Raw genomic sequence first — 22,374 nt, forward strand, 5'->3', positions numbered from 1 at the left:
GGGCGCTCTTTCTTGCATCGCCCCAGCTAGCGCTCTGTGGCTCCTCTAAACAAGGCCAAGCAAATACCTTTACTGACTCCTAATTTGAAAGGGCACCAAATTATTAGCTATGCTGGGCAAAAAAATTGGGCTGTGCCTGTAAAGAGGGGAGCAAATGGAGGAGTGGGTGGGGTCAGGAAAGGGTTCCCTTGTCTGTCAGAGTGAGTTTGTGGCGATGTAAGACTCAAGGTTCTAAGTGAAAATTCTGACAACGTCCCCTCTCCCGTCAGGAAGAGATGCTCACTGGTAAACATCGCCAGGGGCCACAAGGAGGGTGAGAGCCCCAAGCTGGCCCTGGAAGGAAGCTGGCGACAGGAAAGGAGCTTTCCTGGCCAGCCTGCACGGGTCCTTTAAAGGAACAGCCTCGAAGGGCTCAAAGCCAGGAGGACTCCCGCGAGAAAACGGCCTTTGCAGGTGGGCGGCTGATAAGCAGGACATTTCTCTGCCTTGTTGGAGGCTGGCGCGTGCGTGCTGAGAAAGGGGGGCACACTCTGCCCCCTGAGGAGACAGTGGATGCTCGTGGGAACCTCCAAGGTTCTGAATGCAGCTGGGATGCGTTCCTTTCACAGATAAGCCTCGGGGCCCCAGGGGGCCCCACGCAGGGCTCTAAGTAGACAGGCGGAGGGCTCGGCTGGGGCGCCAGGGGGCTCCCGCCTCTCACGCCTGGCCTCTAGCGCCCAGCGCAGCCCGCTCTGGGCAGGCGCCGAGGCTCTCTTGACCAGCCCGGGCGCTGGCAGGGAGACGCGGCACCCCCTGGTGGGGTGGCTGAGGAGGGCTTAGTAAACCGACAGACGCGTGGCAGATGAAGAGACGTCGGGGGGAGGAGTGAAGACCTTGGGACTAGCAGCAGCGGGGCGCCGTGGACCCCACGCCTGGAGGAGGGAAGGAGAGGCACAGGTCGCGGGGACCCACAGAGCTCCCGCGGTCTCAGTGGGTTGAAAACAACCCCCGAGGGGCATCGGTAGGTTCCGGGGGTGCGGGAGGTGAAGAGAATCTGACTCTACGTATAAAGCACACATATACACACAGTGCACCATTAGGATGTCTGCGGTATTAAGATGTCAAGGCAGGGCGGTGAGGAAAAAACGCCTGAAGTGTCCGTGGGGGGATGATAATGCAGAAAGGTCGAGAAACACTGGAAGAGCATCACGCGGCCCCTGGAAACGCGCGAGGCGCCCACTGCCACAGGCCACGTGAGTTAGCCTCGGGCCACGGCAGGACGGAGGGCGGGCGAGAGAGGAGCGTCTGCTCCCAAGTTCATGCCCGCCACTTGCCAGCGGAGCCACGTGGGGCCGCATCCATTTGACTCCATTTCCAGCCTGACTTGCCAACTCTGCTTTGGAAACCATGTCCCTCTCTCCCTCTGCACCCAAGAAATTGGGTTAAAAGTGGGGTGGTCCAAAGGCCAGTAGGTCAGTTGAGACGCTGGGGAGCTCTGGGAAATCACCAAAGCCCCAGATGAATTATTTTAGAATCTTTAGGGGTAGGGCCCCGGCGTGGGTGTGCTTAAGAAACTCCTCAGGTGTCTCTAGTGTGCAGCCAGGCGCAAAATTAGACTACATGTGCTTTATCTGGATTACATACACAAGTGTGTAGCCAGAGCCTTCCTATTTGCTACTGGCGTGTAACTGAGACAATGCACATGCTTCGGTGAATTTTTTTCTATGTATAAACCTGTGCAGGCATCACCCAGATTAAGATCTAGAACATTCCAGCGCATCAGCAGGACCCCTCAGGTCCCTCTGCCATGCCCCCCTATATTCTGACTTCGATCACCATACCTTGGTTCTGCCTATTCTTGACCTTCACAGCAGGGGAGTCACACGGTGGGCAGCCTTTTGTCAGCCTTCTTTCATTCACCGGTCTGCGAGAGTCTTCCACGCTGATACGTGTATCCTCAGTTTCTCTTTCATGGCCGAGTGGTATTGTATGAATAAACCGCAATTTAGTTATCCCCTCTACTGCTGAGACTTTCGGGTTGTTTCCAGTCTTAACTGTACATAAAGCTGCTGTCAGCGTTTTTGGTCAGGTCTTTTGGACTCTGTTCTCGTTCTAATGATAACTTATTGTTTTCTCCCTATCCCTTATATCCCAACCCCATTTTCCAGTGCTTTTCATTTGAGTTAAGAAAGGGAAGTAGAAGCCCATGGGGAGTCATCCCTGGAACTCAGAAAGGACCCTCCAGGACGGAAGACCAGCTGCACAAGGCTTCTTCTCATCCCGTGGCTTCTGCATCTACCTGCGGCGCCCGTAAGCCCTCGCATCTTAAGTAACGCTAAGGCTTTGGGATACTTCCGCCAAAGCGCTCCCTTCTGGATTGTTCCGGACAGTGCCGACACTTCAGCGTTTATGTCTGGAAGCACCCTCCCTCGGGGACATCGTGGCAGGATGCTTTAGACTTCTAGTTCTGGGACAGGTACCCTGGCACCCACCTTCTGTGCTCACTGTCCTTAGGTCCTAAATGATGCCAGCTCCCGGGGCGGTATGTGCACAGTAGGTGCTCAACATTCGGCACTGACTGAACGTCGACAGGCCACGTGCCTAGACAGAGAGCTGTGCCCAGCACTTCGTCCACGGCGCTGGCTCGGCCCCGGGGCCTCTGGTGTTTCTTGGGTCAGCGGTGTCTTCGTCCCAGCTGGGATTAGCCTCGGGGACAGGATCAGGACTCCTCTGACTTGGATTTCTGGAACCCGGGGTCACATGTTCCTTCCACCCCGTGTAATTTGCGCTTTCAATCATCTCCGTTTCTGAAGCCTCAACTCTAGGATATCTGGAGACCACGGCCATTGTATGCTTTATATTCCAAGGCCTACCTTTGCTTAGCAAGAATTTCCGTGGGCCTCGAGAGAACATAAAACATCCAATATCCAGTAGGTGTGTGTTTTTTAAATCATTTTTTAATTAAGATTTATCCATCCTCCCCCACCCCCCATTGTTTGTGCTTGCTGTGTCCGTGTCTTCTTTTTAGGTAGCACCAGGAACTGAACCCGGGACCTCCCATGTGGGATGGAGGGGCCCAATCGTTTGAACCACCACTGTTCTCTGCTTGTTGCGTCTCTCATTCCGTTTCCTAGTTGTATCTCTTCGTTGTGTCATCTCGTTGTGTCAGCTTGCCAGCCTGTCGTGTCAGCTTGCTGTCTTCTTTAGGAGGCACTAGGAAGTGAACCCAGGACCTCTTATGTGGTAGGCGGGTGCCCAACTGCTTGAGCCACATCCACTTCCCTAAGATGTGCTTTTTTGTTTTCTTTTCTAACACAGTGCAAAAAATTTGCACATCCTCATAACTTCTCTCACAAAAAGCTTGTTGTTACAATCTATCTCAAACTCTGGGAACCCAGATGATTGTGTAAGGGTTCATATAGAAAAGATTTTAGCATGCTCCCTCCCACTTTTGTCTACTTTTCATCACCTTTGGGCCTTTCCCCAGCCAGGTTCAGTGGACACACGGAATTAACCCCCAGCCAGCAGTCTTTCTCAAATGGTGATGTCTGTCCAGCAAAAACTACTTTTGGGTGAAATAAGAATCATACATAAAATAAGGATCCACATCAATCTTAATTTCTTTCCGCTTGGCCCCTCCAATACGTATGGACACTTAAAGATGTTTAAGCAAGTGGTAGGTTCATTTTACTGTCGACGATGGTTCTTCGCACACCGCGCCTTGTCTTAGCATCTCAAGGTCGACGCTCGTGAACTCAGGCTTATCCACCTTGTTATTCACTCCTCCCCAGCCCAAACACACTCTCACTCCATCTATCAGTTCAGGAATGCTTTTGGCAGCAAGTAACAGAAAAGTCAATTAACTGTGTCTTACACAGGTGGGAGCCATTTTTCTCATCTAGGAAGCCTGAAGAGAGATGGCTGGTGTGGATTAGGTGGCTCATCTGTCTTTGATTCTTTTGGCCTTTCCCTCAAGGTTGCAAAATGGCTGCAGCTCCAGGCATCACATCTAAGTTAAAGGCAGCAAGAGAGGGGAAGAGAGAGGGCCTACAGCTTTGCTATTTCTTTATCTGGAAAACAAAAACCCTTCTGGAATGCACTTAGATTTCTGTTTATGACTCATTGGCTAGAACTGTGTCCCAGGCACCCCTGCATACAAGGGGGTTTGGGAAAGCAAGTATAAGGGAGAACGGGGGAAGGGGATTGGGAAAAACGGATTCTCCTGAAAAGGCTGCCACGTCTTGTTTTCACCCACACTCCACTCTGTTGCATCATTTATGCCTTTCCTTCCATAAACGGTGAGCCCTGTCCATTTGTCATTTGCTGGCTCTGAAATCCATTCTTCACATCATTCACCGTGTTCCAGGAAGCTTGGTCAACTCTAAGACCACCAATGTCTCCCTGCTTCTGGACCTTTGCACTCGCTCGTCTTTCTGCCCATGCCGCTGCCAGCCCCACCTACATCCTCAGCATGCTTGTGTGGCTTCTCCCCAGCCTTCAAGTCTTGCCTTAAATGTGACTTCCTCAGAGTGCCCTTCCCAGGCCACCCCAGCTAAAGTCAGCCCTTTTTGTAGCCCTTGACCTTATCTGAAATCACGCATTTGTCCTGGTTTATTGTCTGTTCTCCCCACGAGACCAAAGAAGGCAGGAACTTTGCCCTAGCAGTATATCCCAGGCAAAGCAGGACCAGGCTCTCAATAGATATTTGTTGAATGATTGAGAAGAGGAAAAGATGTCAGTCGTCTCAGAAATGTTGGCAGATTTTTAAAAAGTAGGGAATATGGCCCCAAAAAAACCCAGGACTTTAAATGGTTATTTAAAGCACTCTTGTTAGGAGTGAAACTTGTGCACAGATACATGCACACGCACAAATACACACTCTCCAAAAACAATGGGAAACTATTCAGCAATAAAAAGAAATGAGCTGTCAAGCCACAAAAAGACACGGAGGAAGCATAAATGCATATTGCTAGATCAAAGCAGCCAGTCTGAAAAGGCAACATACTGTATGAATGCAACAATGTGACATTCTGGAAAAGGCAAAACTATAAAGACAGTAAAGAAGCCAGTGCTTGGGGCAGGGGTGAATGGGGCATCTTCAGGGCAGTGAACCCCGTGTTTGCTACTGTAACGGGGGATACGTGACATTATGCAATTTTGAAAACTCATCTGCAGAAGCCAAAGAGTGTAAACTACGGACTTGAGTCACTAATAATCTTGCTCATCAGCTATAACAAATGCACCACACTGATGCTAGATGTGAATAAAAGGGAAAACTATTTGGTGGGGGAGAAAGGGTATAAGGGAACTCTGTATTTTCTGCTCAGCTTTTCTATAAACCTAAAACTGCTTTAAAAATAGTCTAATAGTAATAATAATAATGAATATTGAGGCATAAAAAAATACTCTCCAATTCCCGCTGTCAGGCTTTTTGCTTCTCTCCTCATCTTGGGGCCCTCATGGCTAAGAATGGGAGCCTGTGGACAGATAAGGGAATTAATCGTTTGCAGCGATGGTCTCACTTTTAGGCCCCAAAGCCTTTCTTTTGACCTGGGCACACATTGCCTGCTTGTGCTAACCGGGCCGCTGCACAGTTGGACGGGGCTCTCTTGAACACAGGGCACCCACGCCCGCCTTTGTTTGGAACAGCGCAGCCCCTGCAGCAGGGTTGTAATGCCCGTGTCATCACTCGCCCGCGCCCTCCCCCTCTGATGTCCCCCTTCTGAGAGGGACGATTTCTTCCTGCTGAACTTTGGCCCTTCAAGGCCAGGAACCACGCCTTCCCTGCACCACGTGCCTAGTGGTGCTTACTAAGTGCTCGTTGCATCTGTGCCTGAACCCCACCTGCTTCTGAACTTTCAAAGGCTCTGTGCCTCCCGCACGACCTTTATTCAATGTGTCGTGTCAGCCCTGTGCCCTGCTGGTTTTTCAGCACCGCCTCTGTGGCTTTCTCAGTGCTAGATCCCGTGCCTGGCCCACGGAGCTTGGTAAATGCCTGTGCTAGTCCATCGATGACCCTCAGAAGAGGCAAGACAGCTGCAGGGGCAGCTTTCAGAATGCCAGGTGCAAAGTCCCTGCTCCTGTGCACTCCAGAACAAAGCGAGATGCTGCTTTTTGTCAAAGGAGGTCATAGAGAAGCTTGGGAAGGACTCTTCCTCCCCCTGCAAGCCTTCATCTGTCCATCTTTGGCACTGGGAATATTCCGGATTTGGTGAACATCAGCCACACGAGAGAGGCAGGCAGGTGGGGAGAGAGCAGCAGCAGGCAGCCCCTTCCCTGGCACGACCTGGGATCCCTGCCGGTGCCCGGCCCAGAGACCTGCAGCCCTTCGTGCTCTCTTCCAGGGTGAGATCAAGCAGCAGGATGCTCCACCCTCTGTGCCCACAGCCCGGCTCCTTCTCCGAGGGCTGGATTCCTTCCACCTCCCCATCCAAACGTGCGTTCTTCAAGGCCTCCCCCCTCAGGTTCTGTCTTGCCACCAGCTCTGGCCGCAACTTCTGAGGGGGACCAGGCAGCCTGGGCTCACCCGGTTTGCAGCCATGGCTGGGTCACCTCGGCGTGGGGTCCCGGGAGCCGGCTGTGCAAAAAGCAAACGCTGCTTCCTTGGCAGACGACCACAGAACCCCCTCTGCCCCGTCTGGGTGGCCCCAGGTGACGTCCTCCGGAGGTGGAGCCTGCCAGGGAGCACCGTAACCTCGGGAGCATATTCCCTCTCCAGGACAGGGGGTGGGGGGGCGGCCACCTGGGCCTCGGCCAGAGGTCCCGAAGGGGGCTGAGCCTTTTCTCTCCAGCGACGCTATCAAAACCAGAAGGGGGGATCTGAATAAAGAGGAGCAGGGAGGAGACACCACCCTGCCGGGGTGTCCCGGCGACACGCAGTCTGTTGGGGTCGCTGTCACACGAGCCCTGTTCCCGTAAGGCGGTGGGGCTCCCACGGAGAAGGGGTGACGTGGGATATTTCATCAGCGACCAGAAACTGCGCTGAAGAGCAAAACCTCGTTCCCCGTGTAGGGGTGGGGGTGGGGGGGGGCGGGCTCGTCTTCGGGAGGTCCACAGCGGGGGCACGCCTGCGACCCTGGTTCTCACCCTGCGTCCAGCCAACGAGGAGAGAGCCTGCGCGGAGGACTGTTCTGGTGTGACGTTTAAAAGGCCTTTGGGTGTTTTGTTGTTGATTTAGAAATAAGAAGCAATATACACAGAAAAGGTGAAAAACAGTAGGAAATATTTAAAAACCGCACAGGAACAGGGTGACTCTTCAGAGAACACGGCCCGAGTGCTCGTTCTCCGGCCACGGCTCACGGGGGGCTTGGAGACGATTTTGCTCCTGTGGGGGAGACACCTGCGTCCTGGCAGGCCTGGGTCTCTCTCGGAGGTGGAGTCCAAGTTCATCCTGCAACACGGGTCAGCGTGGGGCTTGGAGGGAGAGTCTGGCTTCCCTCTCGGAGACTCGTGAGGCAGGAAGCTGTGTCAGTGATAACCAGGCCCCCGGGGAGGAAGGAGCAAACTCCCCTCTGCTCCCCACAAGGCAGCCGTCTTTCCCCTGGCCCGCTGAGCACCATCAGCCAAGGACCTAGAGAACGACAACAAAAAAACCAAGGTGAAACACCGCCTTGCCCAGGAGGTCGGGGTAAAAGTCACCACCTTGCAAACAGTCCCCAGCCTGCTTGCCCAGGGCCAGTGGCCACTCCGAGGTGGGCTGCGGAGGAGGAGGCTATCTGTTTAGGCAGCTTGGCTGTGCTGGCTGGGGAAGTCTAGAGAAGGCAAACCCACAGGATTTCTGGGAGGCAGGAGGGAGACGTTTTTTCTGGCGACTGGCCTGTGAGCACCTCGCAAAAGAGCTCCGCACAGAGATGACTTGATGCGGCGACAAGCAGGCCCTGCAGCCTCTGTCCAGACTCTTGGGTTGCTGCTCCTGTTACAAATGCATGAAAAACTTTGCGAGATTAAAAAGAAAAGAAAAAAAGCTAAGTAAAGGGGGATGGAGAGAGAAAGAGAGCGCGAGAAGAGGAAAAAAGAGAGAGAGAGGTGAGAAACGCAAGAACCCATCTGGGCAATGCATCACATTGAAATTGCCCCGCATTAAAAATTCACCAGCCAGTGAATTTTCAAGGGATTTGTAGTAATTAGATGACAAAATGCTGGCAAATCTCAGGCTTGCCAAAGATGTTACTCAGGGGTCAAAGACTCAACACTTTCGGCTGGGTAATTTGTAAGTGTCAATCACTCGCAGCCATCAGAGAGAAGGGAGCGCTCCAACGGCTGCATTCTAACGAAGTCCAAGTCCGAGGCTCAGCCTTCAGCCGCCCGCCAGCCCCCTGCCCCGCAGCCCCTCCGCCTCCCCGCCCTGCTCTCATCTCCGGCACAGACGGCGGCTGCGGCTCGCCAGGGACCCGGAGCCAGGCAGGCGGGCCCAAGTTTCCAACTTCTTGCTGTATTTCTGTCCCCTTTATTCTCTTTTGGAAGCAGCGATTTGCCACAAGTCCTACTTCCCTTCTTTGCGAAGGAAAGTTTCAGCAAACACATGCCGCCGCAGAAAGGCACGTGGGAGCACCCCGCGTTCAGGCAAGGGGATGGTTTCGGGGTCAGGAGACGTGGTTGCCCCCTGCAAGCTGCGTTATCAGCCCAGGGCCTCAGTCTCCCCATCTGTGAAGTGGGGACAAGAACCCTGACCTCCCGGGGATGTTGGACAAAAGGAGGGGAGAGGGGAGGGGGTCGTGCCAATGACACGGCACTCTGCAGAACAGACTTGTTCACTCAACAGGTGTCGGCCCACCTTCACGGCGGGCACTGTCCTCTGCAGTGCCCAGAGACACACGCCTGCCCTTGTGGAGGGAGAAGGGGGGACAGTAAACAAACATAGTCTGCCAGCGGGTAATAAAGGCTCTGAAGAAAACAAAGCGGAGTAGGCGGGATGAAGTGTCAGGGGACTGCCTACCTACGGCGGAAGGGGAGACCTCTCTGATGAGGTGACACTGAGCAGAGACCTGGAGAAAACGAGGGGCCAGCCGGGAAGAAATCTGGGGGCTGAGAATTCTCCAAGGGACCAGCAGGCCAGCCCCGAGGCTGGGGCTGGCTTGGTGTGCTTGAGGGACAAGGTGCCCCAGGGGCTGGACTGGAGCGGCCAAGTAGAACTGTGGTGAGGAAAACGCAGGGAGGGCTGGGGGGGCGGTTCTGCTCCCCCACTTCCCCGGATGCCCCAGAGGTGGCCAGCCCTGCTCAAGAATGACGCCAAAGCCCTACTGGAAAAGGAGAGGCACCCGGCAATGCTCATGTTGGGTGCCGTGACCCTCCCTGGAGGTCTGGGTGGGAGCTTGCCTGGAGGAGCTCATCCCCCCAGCTGTGCTGATCAAAAAGCAAGTGGCGCAGGGACAGAGGGGCTGGCGCTCAAGGATGCTGGCAGACCGTGGTGGATGGAAACGGTTTTCAAGATATGATGGGGAAAGCAGATCTGGCTCAACTGATAGAGCATCCGCCTACCACATGGGAGGTCCAGGGTTCAAACCCAGGGCCCCCTGGCCCACGTGGTGAGCTGGCCCACTTGCAGTGCTGATGCGCGCAAGGAGTGCTGTGCCATGTAGGGGTGCCCCCTGCCTAGGGGAGCCCATGTGCAAGGAGTGCACCCTGTAAGGAGAGTCACCCCACGTGAAAAAAGTGCAGCCCTTCCAGAGTGGTGCCACACACACGGAGAGCTGACGCAGCAAGATGACACAACAAAAAGACAGATTCCTGGTGCCGCTGACAAGAATGCAAGTGGACACAGAGGAACACACAGTGAGTGGACAGAGAGCAGACAATGGGAGTGGGGGGGGGGGGTGGGGAAGGGGAAAGAGATTAAAAAAAAAAGATATGATGGACGTCATCTTCTCACAGCGTCCCGTCTCCCCCTCCCTGCTCCCACCCACCAGGGTTTCTTTTGGGGGAGCACTGGTTTTGGATCGGGCAGACTTGGGGCCTGAAGCTGCAGGCCCTGGTGAGTCACTGCACCTCGTCAGTCTTAGTTTCCACATCTGGAAAGTGGGCCCTAGGCTGCACTCATGGTGATATACGGAAGCTTAATAAGAACTCGGCACTGGGAAGGTTCTCGACAGCTGCACTTCAGCCACACGTGGCCCCAAGGAGCGAATGATCAGATCCTGGCTGGCTGCCTTAAGAGTGTCCCAATCGGCAAGAGGATTCGCCAGCCGCACCATCCTTTAGGGAAATGAATCGGGGGCAAATGTCTCCTTTAAAAGATTAAGGGGGAGAAAACAAGATAAGGCACTGGAACAGGGTGGCTCTGTACAGCTTGCTGCTCAATTTGCAAAATAAATGTCCAGAGTGGGCTCTTCGGATATCGACAAAGATCTGTGTATCTTGATGCATCTGGCAAACACTCCTCTGGCCCAGGGGAGGGGACTGGGCCGGGTACTTGTAAATCACTTTCTCCCCTGAGCTCTTGCGGGTTATTTTTGCTGCGTGCGGTGGGGGCAGGGCGCCGCCGTCCCCTCCCCCGCCTCCCACCCCGCGCCTGGGTCTCCATCGCCTTCGCCGCAGGTTTAACTGGGCTGTGAAACTACTCAAGGGGAAAATGAGAAACTACCCAGTGTTTCAGGGGAGGCAGTGGGCCGGGCTCCCGAGCGGCGGCGCCAAAGCCTCGCCAGCCCCGGGTGCGGAGAGAAACCTGAGCCCTCGGCCTGCCGGCAAGGGTGCTTGCCGTGCCCTGTGGGCGCGCGCGGTCGCCCTGCATCCCGAGGCAGCAGCCTGCCCGCTTGAGATGCAAATAAAAATTAGCAGCGGCAGGTTGGCGCATCCGTTCCCTCTGGCCCCTCGTGAATATCGCCCGTCTTTGCAGTTTAGGCCGGGGACTTTTAGAGCTGACCTGGCATCTGTTTAAGAATCGATGGACCCGATCACAGCACTGCAAGGAACAATGACAGGCGACAAGCGCAGATTACCGGGTGCTTGCCACGTGCCAGGCACCGTGCTGAGCGGCCCTTTGTGCGGGTCTCAGAACCTTCGCGGCAGCCCCGTGAGGTCAGCAGCGTCGCTGTCGCCCCTCACCAGGGCGAAGGAGCTGCCCTGCTTCTTTTCTGATTTCCTTCCAGCTCTTGTCTCTGCCTGATACGTTAGGCTGCGCTACAATACATTTGCACTGTGCTACGTTCTGTGTACTATCTCATCTGTTTACTCGGTGGGCATCTTGGACGTGAGCTTCAGGGCAGTAGGGGCCTTAAGTGTTTTCTCCACTGCTGGAGCCCCGGCGTCTGAACAGGGCTGGATACACATTTCCCTAGCACTCGGGTCCCCGCTTTTCAGGAGCAGGCGCGGACCCCCCACGATCCCAGAGCCAGGAGGGCAGAGCTGGGTCTCGGCCGCCCCCTGGCACTTGGCCTTCTGCAGAGGATGGCAGGGTTCCGGCTGGAGCCCAGCTACTCCCTGAAATGTCCTGTGACCATGTTGTCACCCGCATCGGGCTTTGTTCCAGGTGAAGCCCTCCCCCCGCTGCTGTGTCACCCCTTCCGGAACGTGGAGTCCATGACTGCCCAACTCAGAGCAGCTCGGGGCATGCTTTTAAAGCTTGTCTCTCGAGGGGCCCTGATGCCCATGGTCCTTTGGGGGGTGGAGGGGGCCGGGGTCAGACCATGCATGCAGACAGGGGCAGAGGATCCACCTGCTGGGGCCTGGGGCTATGTAGCCAAGGTTAAGGCATGGGGTGGAACCAGGATCCTGGGTTCGAGTCCTGGTCCCATCACTTAGGAGCTATGTGGTCTGGAACCTGCCCATGGGTTAGAAGGGGGCACCGAGGCCCAGCAGCCACAGGCTGACCCCCATGCCCACCCATCTCCCCCAAGTGCTGGCTTCACCCGAGTCCAAGGACTGCCACCTCGTTTTCCGGCGGCCACATCTGGCCTAACACCCAAACCACTGCCAGCCACTGCCGTGGACTCCGGACCCCTACTGGGTCCTCTGCACAATGGCGTCACGGCCAAGACTGAGCCACGGATCGTGGGCAGACGAGAACCGACCGTCACCGACAGCCTGGCCGGGGCTTGAAGTGGAAGCAGGCTGGAGAGTGACGGGGGCAGCTGACCCAGGGCTTCCAAGGCTGCCAGCTTTCCAACAACCGCGTGCCACCCGTCCCAGAAAGCCCACCCGCGGCTTAGAGACAGCCGAGCGGCCGCAAGGGCGCCTGAAGGGCACTGTGTCCCGGCTGGGCTGCGTGGGCAGGCAGGCGCCTGGAGGCGGAGGCTAAGCTCACAACACCAGGGGCAGGTCCATGCACCCCACACTGCCCACGCATGGGAGAGGTGGGCGGTCACTGTGCACCCCGGCCGTGGGCGGACCCACCGCAGCGCCCTCGGGCTGCTGCCACCGCCTGGGCCGCCCGCTCTTGCACCTGCGAGGTCTGGACGAGGAGGGAAGGGGCAGCAGGCCGGGGTGGCCTGGGCTGTGGGTTCACGCTGCGCCTCTGGGGAATCTGAGCCTTCCTCCTCAATGTAAAATGTAAAGTGGGGTGGGGTGGTGCCTACGAGACAGGGTGGTGAGGATCCAGTAGCCCACCACTTGCCTGGGTTTGTCACTTGGTCGCCAGGGCCTAGAACTCAGCTCTGGAAGAAGGTGCTACCGTCTAGGGGCCACCTGGAGGCCTGCGGGGCCTTCTAGTCTTAGCCCCCAGCTCAGGTCCCCACCCCAGCTTGACCTCCGTACCCATTCCCGTCTAAAGGGACTTCGTCCTGGGCCGCAGAGCTCACTGTCTCCACGGAGCCGGGGCGGCTGCTGCCTTGGACCGTCTCGTCCTAACACCTGGGGGCTGTGGCACTGCACCAGGAGAGGCAGGTGCCTCATTCTTGCCAGCCCCCGCCAAGCTCCTGCTAGAAACCCCATTGCCCCTCCCGGTGTCGCGGAGAAGGGACCTTCTCGGTCCACAGCAACAGGGTGCCCTGGGAGCCTGGCCGCTGCATTCTCACGGGGCTGCATTCAGGCACCTCAGGTGAAGGGTGCGGGCCCAGCAGCAGGGCCCAGGGGTGCCGTGGGGTGCGCGGCGGGCGAGCCTCAGACGGCCTGGTGCCAACGCCAGCTCCTCCCCCGTGCCCTCCCTCTCTGGGCGCCCACTTTCCTCTGATAGAGGAGACGGCACGGCCAGGTGGGGGCTGGGCGGCGACCTGAGGGACAAAGCAGGGGGAAGCTCGGGGAGGGGTCCTGCCCAAGCCCTGGACCAGCCCTCTAAGGGGAGTGCCACTGTGACTCCCAGTTTACAGAAGAGGAGGCCGAGGCTCAGAAAGGCCGGGTAACTGCTCAGAGGCTGCAGAGCGGGCGGCGGGTGGGCTGGGGCCTTCACCCCAGGCTGCTCGTCCCCACCAAGCTGGCAGGACGCTTAGTCTCTAGGGACCCTTGGCTATGGGGAAGACGAGTGAGCTCAGTGCTCACGGGAAGGGCTGGGGGCAGGTCTGGCCCCACTGGCCCTTGCAGCTCTGAGGGTGCACTTGGTACCTTCCCTGCTTGGCGACAAGGCCACAGCCCTGCCAGGGCCCAGTGGCCACCTGCCATCTCCCTCGGCACGGTCAGGTGGCCCCACGCCATGGCCGGGAGATTGGGAGAGTGGCTAACCCATTCTCAGGCCCCCTCTGCTGGGCTCCCACATGCCCAAAGCCAGTCAGGGACCAGGTGGGCACCAAGGACCCCTGCAGACCCCTTTCCCCAGCCCCGCCTGGGCCAGGCAGCTGCCCTTCTCCAGCTTCGCTGCCCCCCAGGTAAGAGCCCCAGCACCTCCTCGGGTTGCAGGGGTACCGCCCGTTAGGGGACCCCCACCCCATCAGGGCCGTTTCACAGCCCCTGGGGCAACGCGTGGCCACGGGCCACCCTACTGGTGGTGGCTGTTGTCAGCTTTTCCAATTCTGGTCACATCGTGCCCACACCTGCCCACCGCCGCACGCTGCCACCGCTCTCCTTCCCTGGGCCCAGTTTGGGGTGAAAGCCTTGCTTATTAGTCAATCTGGCTCCCACTTACTGTGAATTACCAGGCCTGATTGATATTCATGAGTGGATACAGCTGAGGCCTCAGCGAGCTGCCACGTGACTGCCTGCCTGGCCAGCAGGCCGCTCTGAGGGACGTGGCTCCGTGCTGCCCCCACAGGCTGGCCCGCGCCGCTGGGGTCCCCTGGGTGGCTGGGAGTGTGGGAGGCCGGCAGCCACGCCTTGGCCACGGGCGCTCCTTCTGCCGGAACCTCCTCTTCCCCTCTGCTTAGCTGCCTCCGCTCCCTCTCTAGCGGACCCCCTGCGCCCCACCCCGCCCTGCCGTGCTCCCAGCGCCAGGGTCCCGCCTTGTACCCTTGGTTCACCACCAATGGCCTGGTGCCGGGCAGGGGTCAGTGTTCAGGAAAACGTGCTGGGAAGGAAGGTTTAAGGACCAAGCTATGGGGCTCCCCGAGTCCTGGCCACCCCACCGGCTGGAGGAGGGGTGGGAAGCAGCACCCCCCTGGGGTCACAGGGACGGGCTAAGCTTCTCACCCCTAAGGGCTCGGGGTTTTGAGCACCCAATGGCTTGCACCCCGGAAGCAGAGACTAGCAGGCAAGGTGCAGTAAAAGTCAATACTGAGCCAATTCAAAGAAAATACTCCCTCCCTCCCTTCACTCTGAAGACGGCTTCCGTCTAGTGGGGGGCGGTGAGAACGTCCCTCAGCTAACTCGATGTCAGAGGAAGAGCTGGGCTTGCTCTGCAGACACCGCGAAGCTGGCAGGGGGCTTCCCCGAGAGGAAGGAGCTGGCGTCTCTGCCTCCACCCCGGCCTAAATGAGGCTGCAGCCACTGGGGGCGAGGAGGGGCGGTGCCTGCCCCGGATTCAGAGCTCCAAAGCGAGGAGAGGAGGCCCAGGGAATTGGGAAGCATCCAGGAGGCAGAGAAATGAGGCTAAATCCTAAACTTGAATTGACTTCTCATTAAAACGTCTCCCAGAGAAAATGGGGTTTAAAGAGTCTGAGTTCCGGGGACCAGAATGAACTGGATGCGGCTGGTGAAGAACCCCAGGGCACCTTCTGAAAGGCGCTGGAATTGTTTCCAATCAGTGCCAAGATGGGCAGGCAGGGCCGGCTGCCCGAGCAGGAGGCTGGGGTCCCTTCCAGCCCGCTGCCCGGCCCCACTCGCCACCAGCGCCCCTTCCTGAGGACGAATGGGCGGAGTCTGCAGTGACCTCGGGGAAACTCTGGAACCCACCTGGCCAGGTGAGCGCCCCTTCCTTAAGGATGAATGGGCAGTCTGCCAGCGACCTTGGGGAAACTCTGGGACCACCTGGCCGAGCTGATCAAGCCGATGGACCAGGGCTGGACCAGGGCGCTGAGGAAGGAATTGAATCCCTGGTCTACTCCCCTCCCCCGTGGGGGGGGGGGTTGAGGAGAGCCACCTGGGCCCCAGGGAAGATGAACGGGGAACACGAGCCACCGCAGATGCTGAACTCAGGGCCTGCCTGGGGTTTGACTAGTTCTGGCAACAAAGGGGCTCTGAATGTCTTATTTCTCATGAGGCCTGACTTGGCCTGCAGACCCGCAAACCTCAGTGGGTGCTTCCTGTGAGTGGACACAAGCAAGCTCACAGCTGCAGTGCCCCGAGGGAGGTGCTCGGAGGACATGGTGTGCACACCTGAAGGGGTAATCAAAAGTATAACCAAGGCAACAGCTGAGGGCTGCAGCTAGGGTGGGCCCCTGGAGCAGGAGAGGGTGTGAGGAGAGTTAAGAGGTGGTGGCAGAGGGGCTGATTCCTGGTCCCACGGTGTCACCCCCATCCCATGCCTTTCCTCTGCTCCTGCCCTCACTGGCCGCGGGCTCCTCCCTATGGCCTGCTTTACCAATTGGACAGTCGCAAACGTGACACCAGGGAAAAAGCTCTTCCTCTCTCACTCCTCTTTCACCACAAGAATATGCCTGGGCTGGCCTGCTGGACGGTGAGAGCACACTGAGGCCACACGAGCCACCAGTCACCCCGAGACAGGCGGGAGAGGCCAGCCAACACCCACAAAGCCTCCTTGTCCACCTGCGGCTGAAGCCCAGGCAGGGGGGAAAAAATAGCCGGGTCAGAAGCACGCCCACCCGACCCACGCACGAGCTAAAGGAAGTGCTTCTTGTTTAAGCCACATTATTGTGGCAACAGATAACTAATACAAGGCAGAGTTGGCAAAACTTGGTATTTAGGCAGTAGATAGTTAAGGCTATGAATTTTCCACCAGGCAGAGCTTTAGCTGTTAGAACACAGATTCTGATAATGCCCTTTTTCTATGCCTGTGGTTTTGTGACTATTATGCAATTTCAATGTTTATTTATTTTTTTTTTACTCCAGTTGTTTGGAATTTCCAGGGCCTGCCTTTTCCTTTTTTTATATAAATTTCTACTTGTCCACTTTTTGGAATTTGAGGGTTTTTTTTTTGGGGGGGGGTTGGCCTCATATATAATAAGAACCCTTTTATAAATGATACCTTGACACTTTGGAAAGTAGGTATAGTTTATATTTATGGCAAAGAATTTGACGTTTGAAGGCAAAAAATATACACATATCCTTAAAATTAGTGGATCCAAAACCAGAATATAGACAAATTGCCGGGGAGGGGTAAGGGGATGGGGCATTTGATTAAACGTGGAGTCTCAAGCCACACGCCCCCGTGAAAACAAATTCTGTTGGTGGAGGAGGTACTCTGAGATTTAACAAGCCCTCCCCCACCCCCATTCCCTCGGAGAGTCACTGACCACTCTCTGAATAACTCTTATCTCTTGCCTGCCCTATTGTGGGCAGAGAAAGGGGAGTTAAAAGCCTCCTTTCCTTCCCCTCCTTAGCCTGGGATCGCCCTTTGAACCTGTTTCCCCCTCCATCAAATGGGACAACACTCACCGCGCCAGGCTGCGGGGGGCTACCTCTAAAGTCCTGCCCAGGGTGAGGCTCGGTGACAGTGGCCGTTGCTGCCATCCGGTGTGGACTCCTGTGCTCACGCTCTAGGGTCAGACAGGGTGCTAGCTTTCAGGCCCTTGCTTGAAAGGCAAATAAATCATGATCTCCCATTTCCTGCAATCTAAAGAGCATTTATAGCTGAGACCGGGCATAGTGTCCCCTCACTCGGCCAGCTCAGCACAGCCCAGGGAGAAGGGAGCCCCCACTCCTAAACTTTACACGCCAATGGCCTAAGTTTAGGCATTAAGCAGACATGCACTGCCCCGGGCCTGTGTGCAGGGTCCAGCCCCCCCCCCACCCCCATTCTCAGGGCAGGGCTGACTGCCCCTCTCAGGAAAGCAGGATGGACTGCTGCAGCTATGGCTTGAGTGTCTGCCAGGAAGAGAGCAGAAGAAAGCAGGGCTCTCTAGGAGACGGGACAGCCTTTCTGCAGAGGCAGGGGAGGCCCACGAGGGGATGTGCAGAAGGAAAAGAGAGATCGCCGCATGAGATCTACCAGCTCTGGATGTCAGGGTGTGGAATGACCAGAAGTGGGTCATAGGCAGAGGTAGCAACTCGGCATTCCTGCTTCCCCCTTTACAAACTTCCTGGGGCTCCCTGCTGCCCTTGGGGCAAAGTCTACACCTCGCCTATCAATGTGGCTGCTGCTGACCCACTTCCTCCAGGAAGCCTTCCCTGCCCTTCCTTGGGCTCTCTCGGCCACCAGGACTCTTCCCTCACGCCTCTCTGTACTATAATTACCTGGTTCCTCGGTCCCCAAACGTACCCTGGATTTCACGAGTCTTGCTGACTGCTGGATCCCGGGCAAAATGTTTGCTGAGCAAAGGAAAGGGGCTTGGACTGATGGAGAGGGCTGGCTGGAGGCTCAGAGAGGATGCGACCACTCTTATTTGGAAAAGAGGCCTTCGCAGGTGCCCTTCGCAGGTGAGTGGTCTCGAGACAAGAGCAGCCTGGGCTATCCACATGGGTCCTACCTCCAAGGACAAGTGTCCTTTCGAGGAAAGGCAGAGACAGAAGGGCAGCTGCCAGGACAGACAGCGAAGGACTGTCGTGGGCCCCGGAACACCTGGAGCCCCTCCCCGGGCCCGCAGGGCAGGTGCCTGCCCACCCCTCCTCTGTGGGCCTCTGGCTTCCAGATCGTGAGGAGAAACTTGGGTTGTTTTGAGCCACCCAGTTTGGGGTGATTTTGCCCTAGCAGTGAAAACCTTGCTGAAGATGAGAGGAGAGAAATGGTTACTAGGGGACAACACTGCCTCGGTGTGGCTCACACCCGGAGGCCGAATTTGGTCACCCTAAGACCAAGGAGTGTGGGGCGGGGGGCCACAAGGCAGCCCCAAGGCCTTCACTGACACCCCACCCGCCCCCACCCCCATCACATGGAGAAACCAGCATTTCATCCTCATGTTTTCACTGACAACTAGCACTTGGTCTAAGGGTGGCCTTAAACTTTTCTTGGGTTAAGAACTGGAGGAAACATGGAAAGAAAATTACAGGCCAATGTCCCTTAAGAATATAGACAAGAAAATCCTCAATAAAATACTAGCAAACAGCATCCAACAGTATATTAAAAGGATTGCACACCATGACTGAGCGAAATTTATCCCAGGAATACAAGGATGGTTTAACAGAAAAAATTAATGTAATATATCATGTTAATAGAACGACAGGGAGGGGGAGACAGAACACATGAACATCTCAATTGAGGCATACAAGGCGGATGACAAACTTCGACATCCTTTCATGATAAAAACACTAAAAAACCTAGAAAAAGAAGGGGACTTTCTCAACATGATCAAGGGTGTTTATGAAAAAACCCACAGGAAATAGCATCCTCAGTGGTGAAAGACTCAAAGCTCTTCCCCTAAGATTAGGAACAAGACAAAGACGCCTGCTGTCGCCACTGTTAGTTAGCATTGCCTGAAAACTCTAGCCAGAGCAACCAGGCAAGAGAAAGACATAAAAGGCATCTGAACTGGAAAGGAAGAAGTCAGATCATCCCTATGTGCAGATGACATGATTCTATATTTAGAGAAAATTCTAATGAATCCACACAAAAGCTACCAGAACTAATAAATTCAGGAAAGTTGCGGGAGACAAGATAAACATGCAGAACTCAGCTGGGTTTCTATACACCAGGAAAAAACAATCTGAAAAGAAAATTAAGTAAACAATTCCATTTATAATAGCATCTAAAAGAATAAAATACCTGGGGATAAATTTAACCAAGGAGGTGAAAGAATTTTACATTGAAAACTACAAAAAATGTTGAAAGAAATTAAAGAAGACCTAAATAAATGGAAAGACATCCTGTGTTCATGGATTGGAAAATTAATACTTCGTTAAATGTTAGTACTGCCTAAAATGATCTACAAATTCATTTCAATAACTATGAAAATTCCGGCAAACTTTCTTTGCAGAAATAGAACAGCTGATCAAAAATTCATACAGAATTGTAAAGCACCCTGAATAGCAAAGCAATCCCCAAAAAGAACAAAGCTGGAGGACTCACATTCCTGATTGCAAAACTTATTATGAAGCTATAGTAATTAAAACAGTGTGGTATTGGCACACAGACCAGTGGAACAGAATTAAGAGTCCAGAGATTTAAAAATTTTGACAAGGATGCCAAGTTCATTCAATGGGAAAGAACAGTTTCTTCAACAAATGGTGCTGGGAAAACAGAAAATCCATATTCAAAAGAATGTGGATCCCTCCCTCTCACTGAATATAAAAATTAATTCAAAATGGATACATGACCTAAATATAAGAGTTAATATTGTAAAACTCTTACAAGGGGAATATCTTTAGAACCTTGTAGTAGGCAATGGATTTTAAGGTTTTATATCAAAAGCACAAGCAACAAAAGGAAAAACAGATAAGATGGACTTCATAAAAATTAAAAATTTGGGGCCTCAAAGGACACTATCAACTATCAAGAAAGTGAAAAGAAAACTTACAGAATGAAAGTATTTGGAAACTATATATACCTGAAAAGGGTTTAATATCCCACATATATAAAGAACTCCTACAACTCAACAACAAAAAAGAGAAACGACCCAATTAAAAAATGGGCCCAGGATCTGAACAGACATTTCTCTGAGGATGATATTCAAATGGCCAATAAGCATATAAAAAAATGTTCAACAGCACTAGCCATCAGAATGCAAATTAAAGACAGTGAGATGCCACTTCACACCCTTTATGAAGGCTATCATTAAAAAACGAAATAGGAAGTGCTGGGGAGGAGGCAGGGAGACAGCCCCCCTTGCGCATTGCTGGTGGAGTGTAAAATGGTGCAGCCCCTGTGGAAAGCAATTTGGCAGTTCCTCAGAAAATTAAACATAGAATTACCATAGGAGCTGACGATTCCACTTCCGAGTGTATACCCAGAAGACTGCAGAGTAGGGACTCACAGACACTTGCCTACCAGTGCTTGTCGCAGCAGCCTTCATGACAGCCAAGAGGTGGAAGCAACCCCAGGGTCCACCGTGAATGGGTGAACAAAATGTGGCAAGTACACGCGATGGAATACTATTGAGCCAGGAAAAGGATGGGGTTTGGATCCATGCGACAACATGGGTGAACCTAGACGGCGCCGTGTTGGGTGAAACAAGGCAGACACCAAAGGGCAAACACGGTGTGATTTCTCTTATGGGAGAAATACTTAGAATAAGCAAATTCATGGGGACAGAAAGCAGAACTGTGGTAACAGGGGTGGTGGCACAAGAGGATGGGGAATTATTGCTGGGTGGCTCTGAGTTCTGGTTTGGGATGATGGAAGTAGTCTGGAAATAGTGGTGAGTTACAAAATATTATCAAGGTGCTTAATGTCACAGAATTGTCCACTAAAAATGATTTTTATGTTAAGTATATTTTACCACAAAAACCAAAAGCTGGAGGGAAGCACCACCGCTGTGACTTTTCTAACAGCGCTGCAGCTTATGTGGGGTCAGTTTCTAAGGTCAGCTCAAGGGCAGTCAAGTTGACCTTGAAAATGCCCTGGGAAGGCCCCAGGTAGACCGACCACACCGGTGGCAAAGGCTGTCAGCTCTTCCCAACGTTTGCTCCCCTGCCCTGTTTGAGGGGCCCACAGCCTCACAGGAGCGCCAGGGCAGGCACGGCCCTCCCCTTTGCGTCCCCCTCTTGCTGGCAGGGGTGTAGCTGACAAGACAGTGGAGGGTGGCAGAGCAACGCCAGCCCAGGCCTGCTTCTACTCCAAATACCCGAGAGCCATCGACCTGCGCCTTACCGAAGCCCCTGCCGTTGCGGGTCTGTCACAGCAGCTGTGCACTCTAAACGCCGCGCAGTCTCCCTGCAAGGCCAGCGGGCCCCTGGCTTGGAGCGGGCTGCTGTGTGGTTGAGGACCAGGTGGAGAAGTTGGTCGGCATTTCCGGGTCCCCCAGATGTCTTGTAGCTTGCAACTCACCCCTGCTGCAGTGAGGTCCTTTTGATGTGAGGCTGGGCAACCGAGCCCAAGAAAATGAACTGGGGAAGGAGGCTCGGGGGTGTGCACCCAACCTATTGGGCCCCAGGCCGCTGCACCTCGGGGGAAGCAGACGGAGACGCACCCTGCCTTATTGGGGCCAGCACTGAGCACGCGGCTTTCATTCTTCCACCAGGCCAAGCGGGGAGGAAAGGATGGTCTTTGCAGTTCTGGGGCCAGAGCAGAGGCCTGGGAGAGGAGCCAGCCTTCCCGGAATATGAGCCATGGCTCAGTCACCTCTCCCTGAGCCTCAGTTTCCTCACCTGTGCAATGGGACAGCTCCTGCTTGGTGACGCAGCTGCGTCTCAACTCAGCTCCTGACTGCGAGCCCTCTGTAAACTGCAGGGTGACACGCAGACAGACGTACGTGGTAGCAGGGGTTATTGCCTGGAATCTTTTGGGGGACCAGGGGAAAGGGAGGGCCCCGGACTGTTCCCAGGGAAGGGGAAGCTGCCTTCTGGAATGTGTGCTTTTGGCCTGAGCCCGAGGCTGGGGCCTGTGGCCCTGGCGGACTGTTTTCGTGCAAGCAGCAATTAAGGGGAAATGTGGTTCACTAGGGGGGCTGGAGGGGACGCAGCCCTGGCTCCTGGCGATGCTCTCATTAGATCGCAGGGCCCCTTTTATTTAGCTGCTGGACCAGAAGGGCCCTGGCCGGCCTCGTGGGGGACACTCCTGCCTCCTGGGGCAACTGGAGCGCCCACAGGTGGTGGGGGCAGTGCTCTCACACCAAGGCTGGCGCTCACCGTGGCGGGCTCAGACCCTTTATGTGTCCTGACGCATTCAACCCTCACACCCCCAATCCCTTGGTACCACCGCTGCTCCTGAGTCAAAGAGAGGACGGTGGGTGCAGGGAAGGCGGGCGCTTGCTCAGGACCCCACAGCTGGAAGACTGCAGGGCAGGCTCTGACCAGCAGGTGCCGGTCACCGGGGAAAGGGGCCTTGGAGGCGTGCGGGGGGCGTGGGGGAGCGGGAGAGAACCGCCTGGGAGTTCTGGGTTCTGTGAA

The 22,374-nt window shown here is 55.1% G+C and overlaps 1 protein-coding gene across 1 annotated transcript in view; it reads right to left on the reverse strand.

Annotated features, from left to right (window-relative positions):
- Positions 1 to 7,184: 7,184 nt before the first annotated feature.
- Positions 7,185 to 22,374, reverse strand: part of RBM19 (RNA binding motif protein 19) — a 133,093-nt gene continuing 117,903 nt past the window's right edge. Inside the window, exon 25 of the mRNA XM_058281408.2 lies at positions 7,185 to 7,549. The gene's annotated coding sequence lies outside the window, so the exon portion shown is untranslated. The remainder of the gene's footprint in view (positions 7,550 to 22,374) is intronic.

Source organism: Dasypus novemcinctus, chromosome 19, assembly GCF_030445035.2.
Source record: "Dasypus novemcinctus isolate mDasNov1 chromosome 19, mDasNov1.1.hap2, whole genome shotgun sequence".
NCBI classification, from domain to species: domain Eukaryota; kingdom Metazoa; phylum Chordata; class Mammalia; order Cingulata; family Dasypodidae; genus Dasypus; species Dasypus novemcinctus.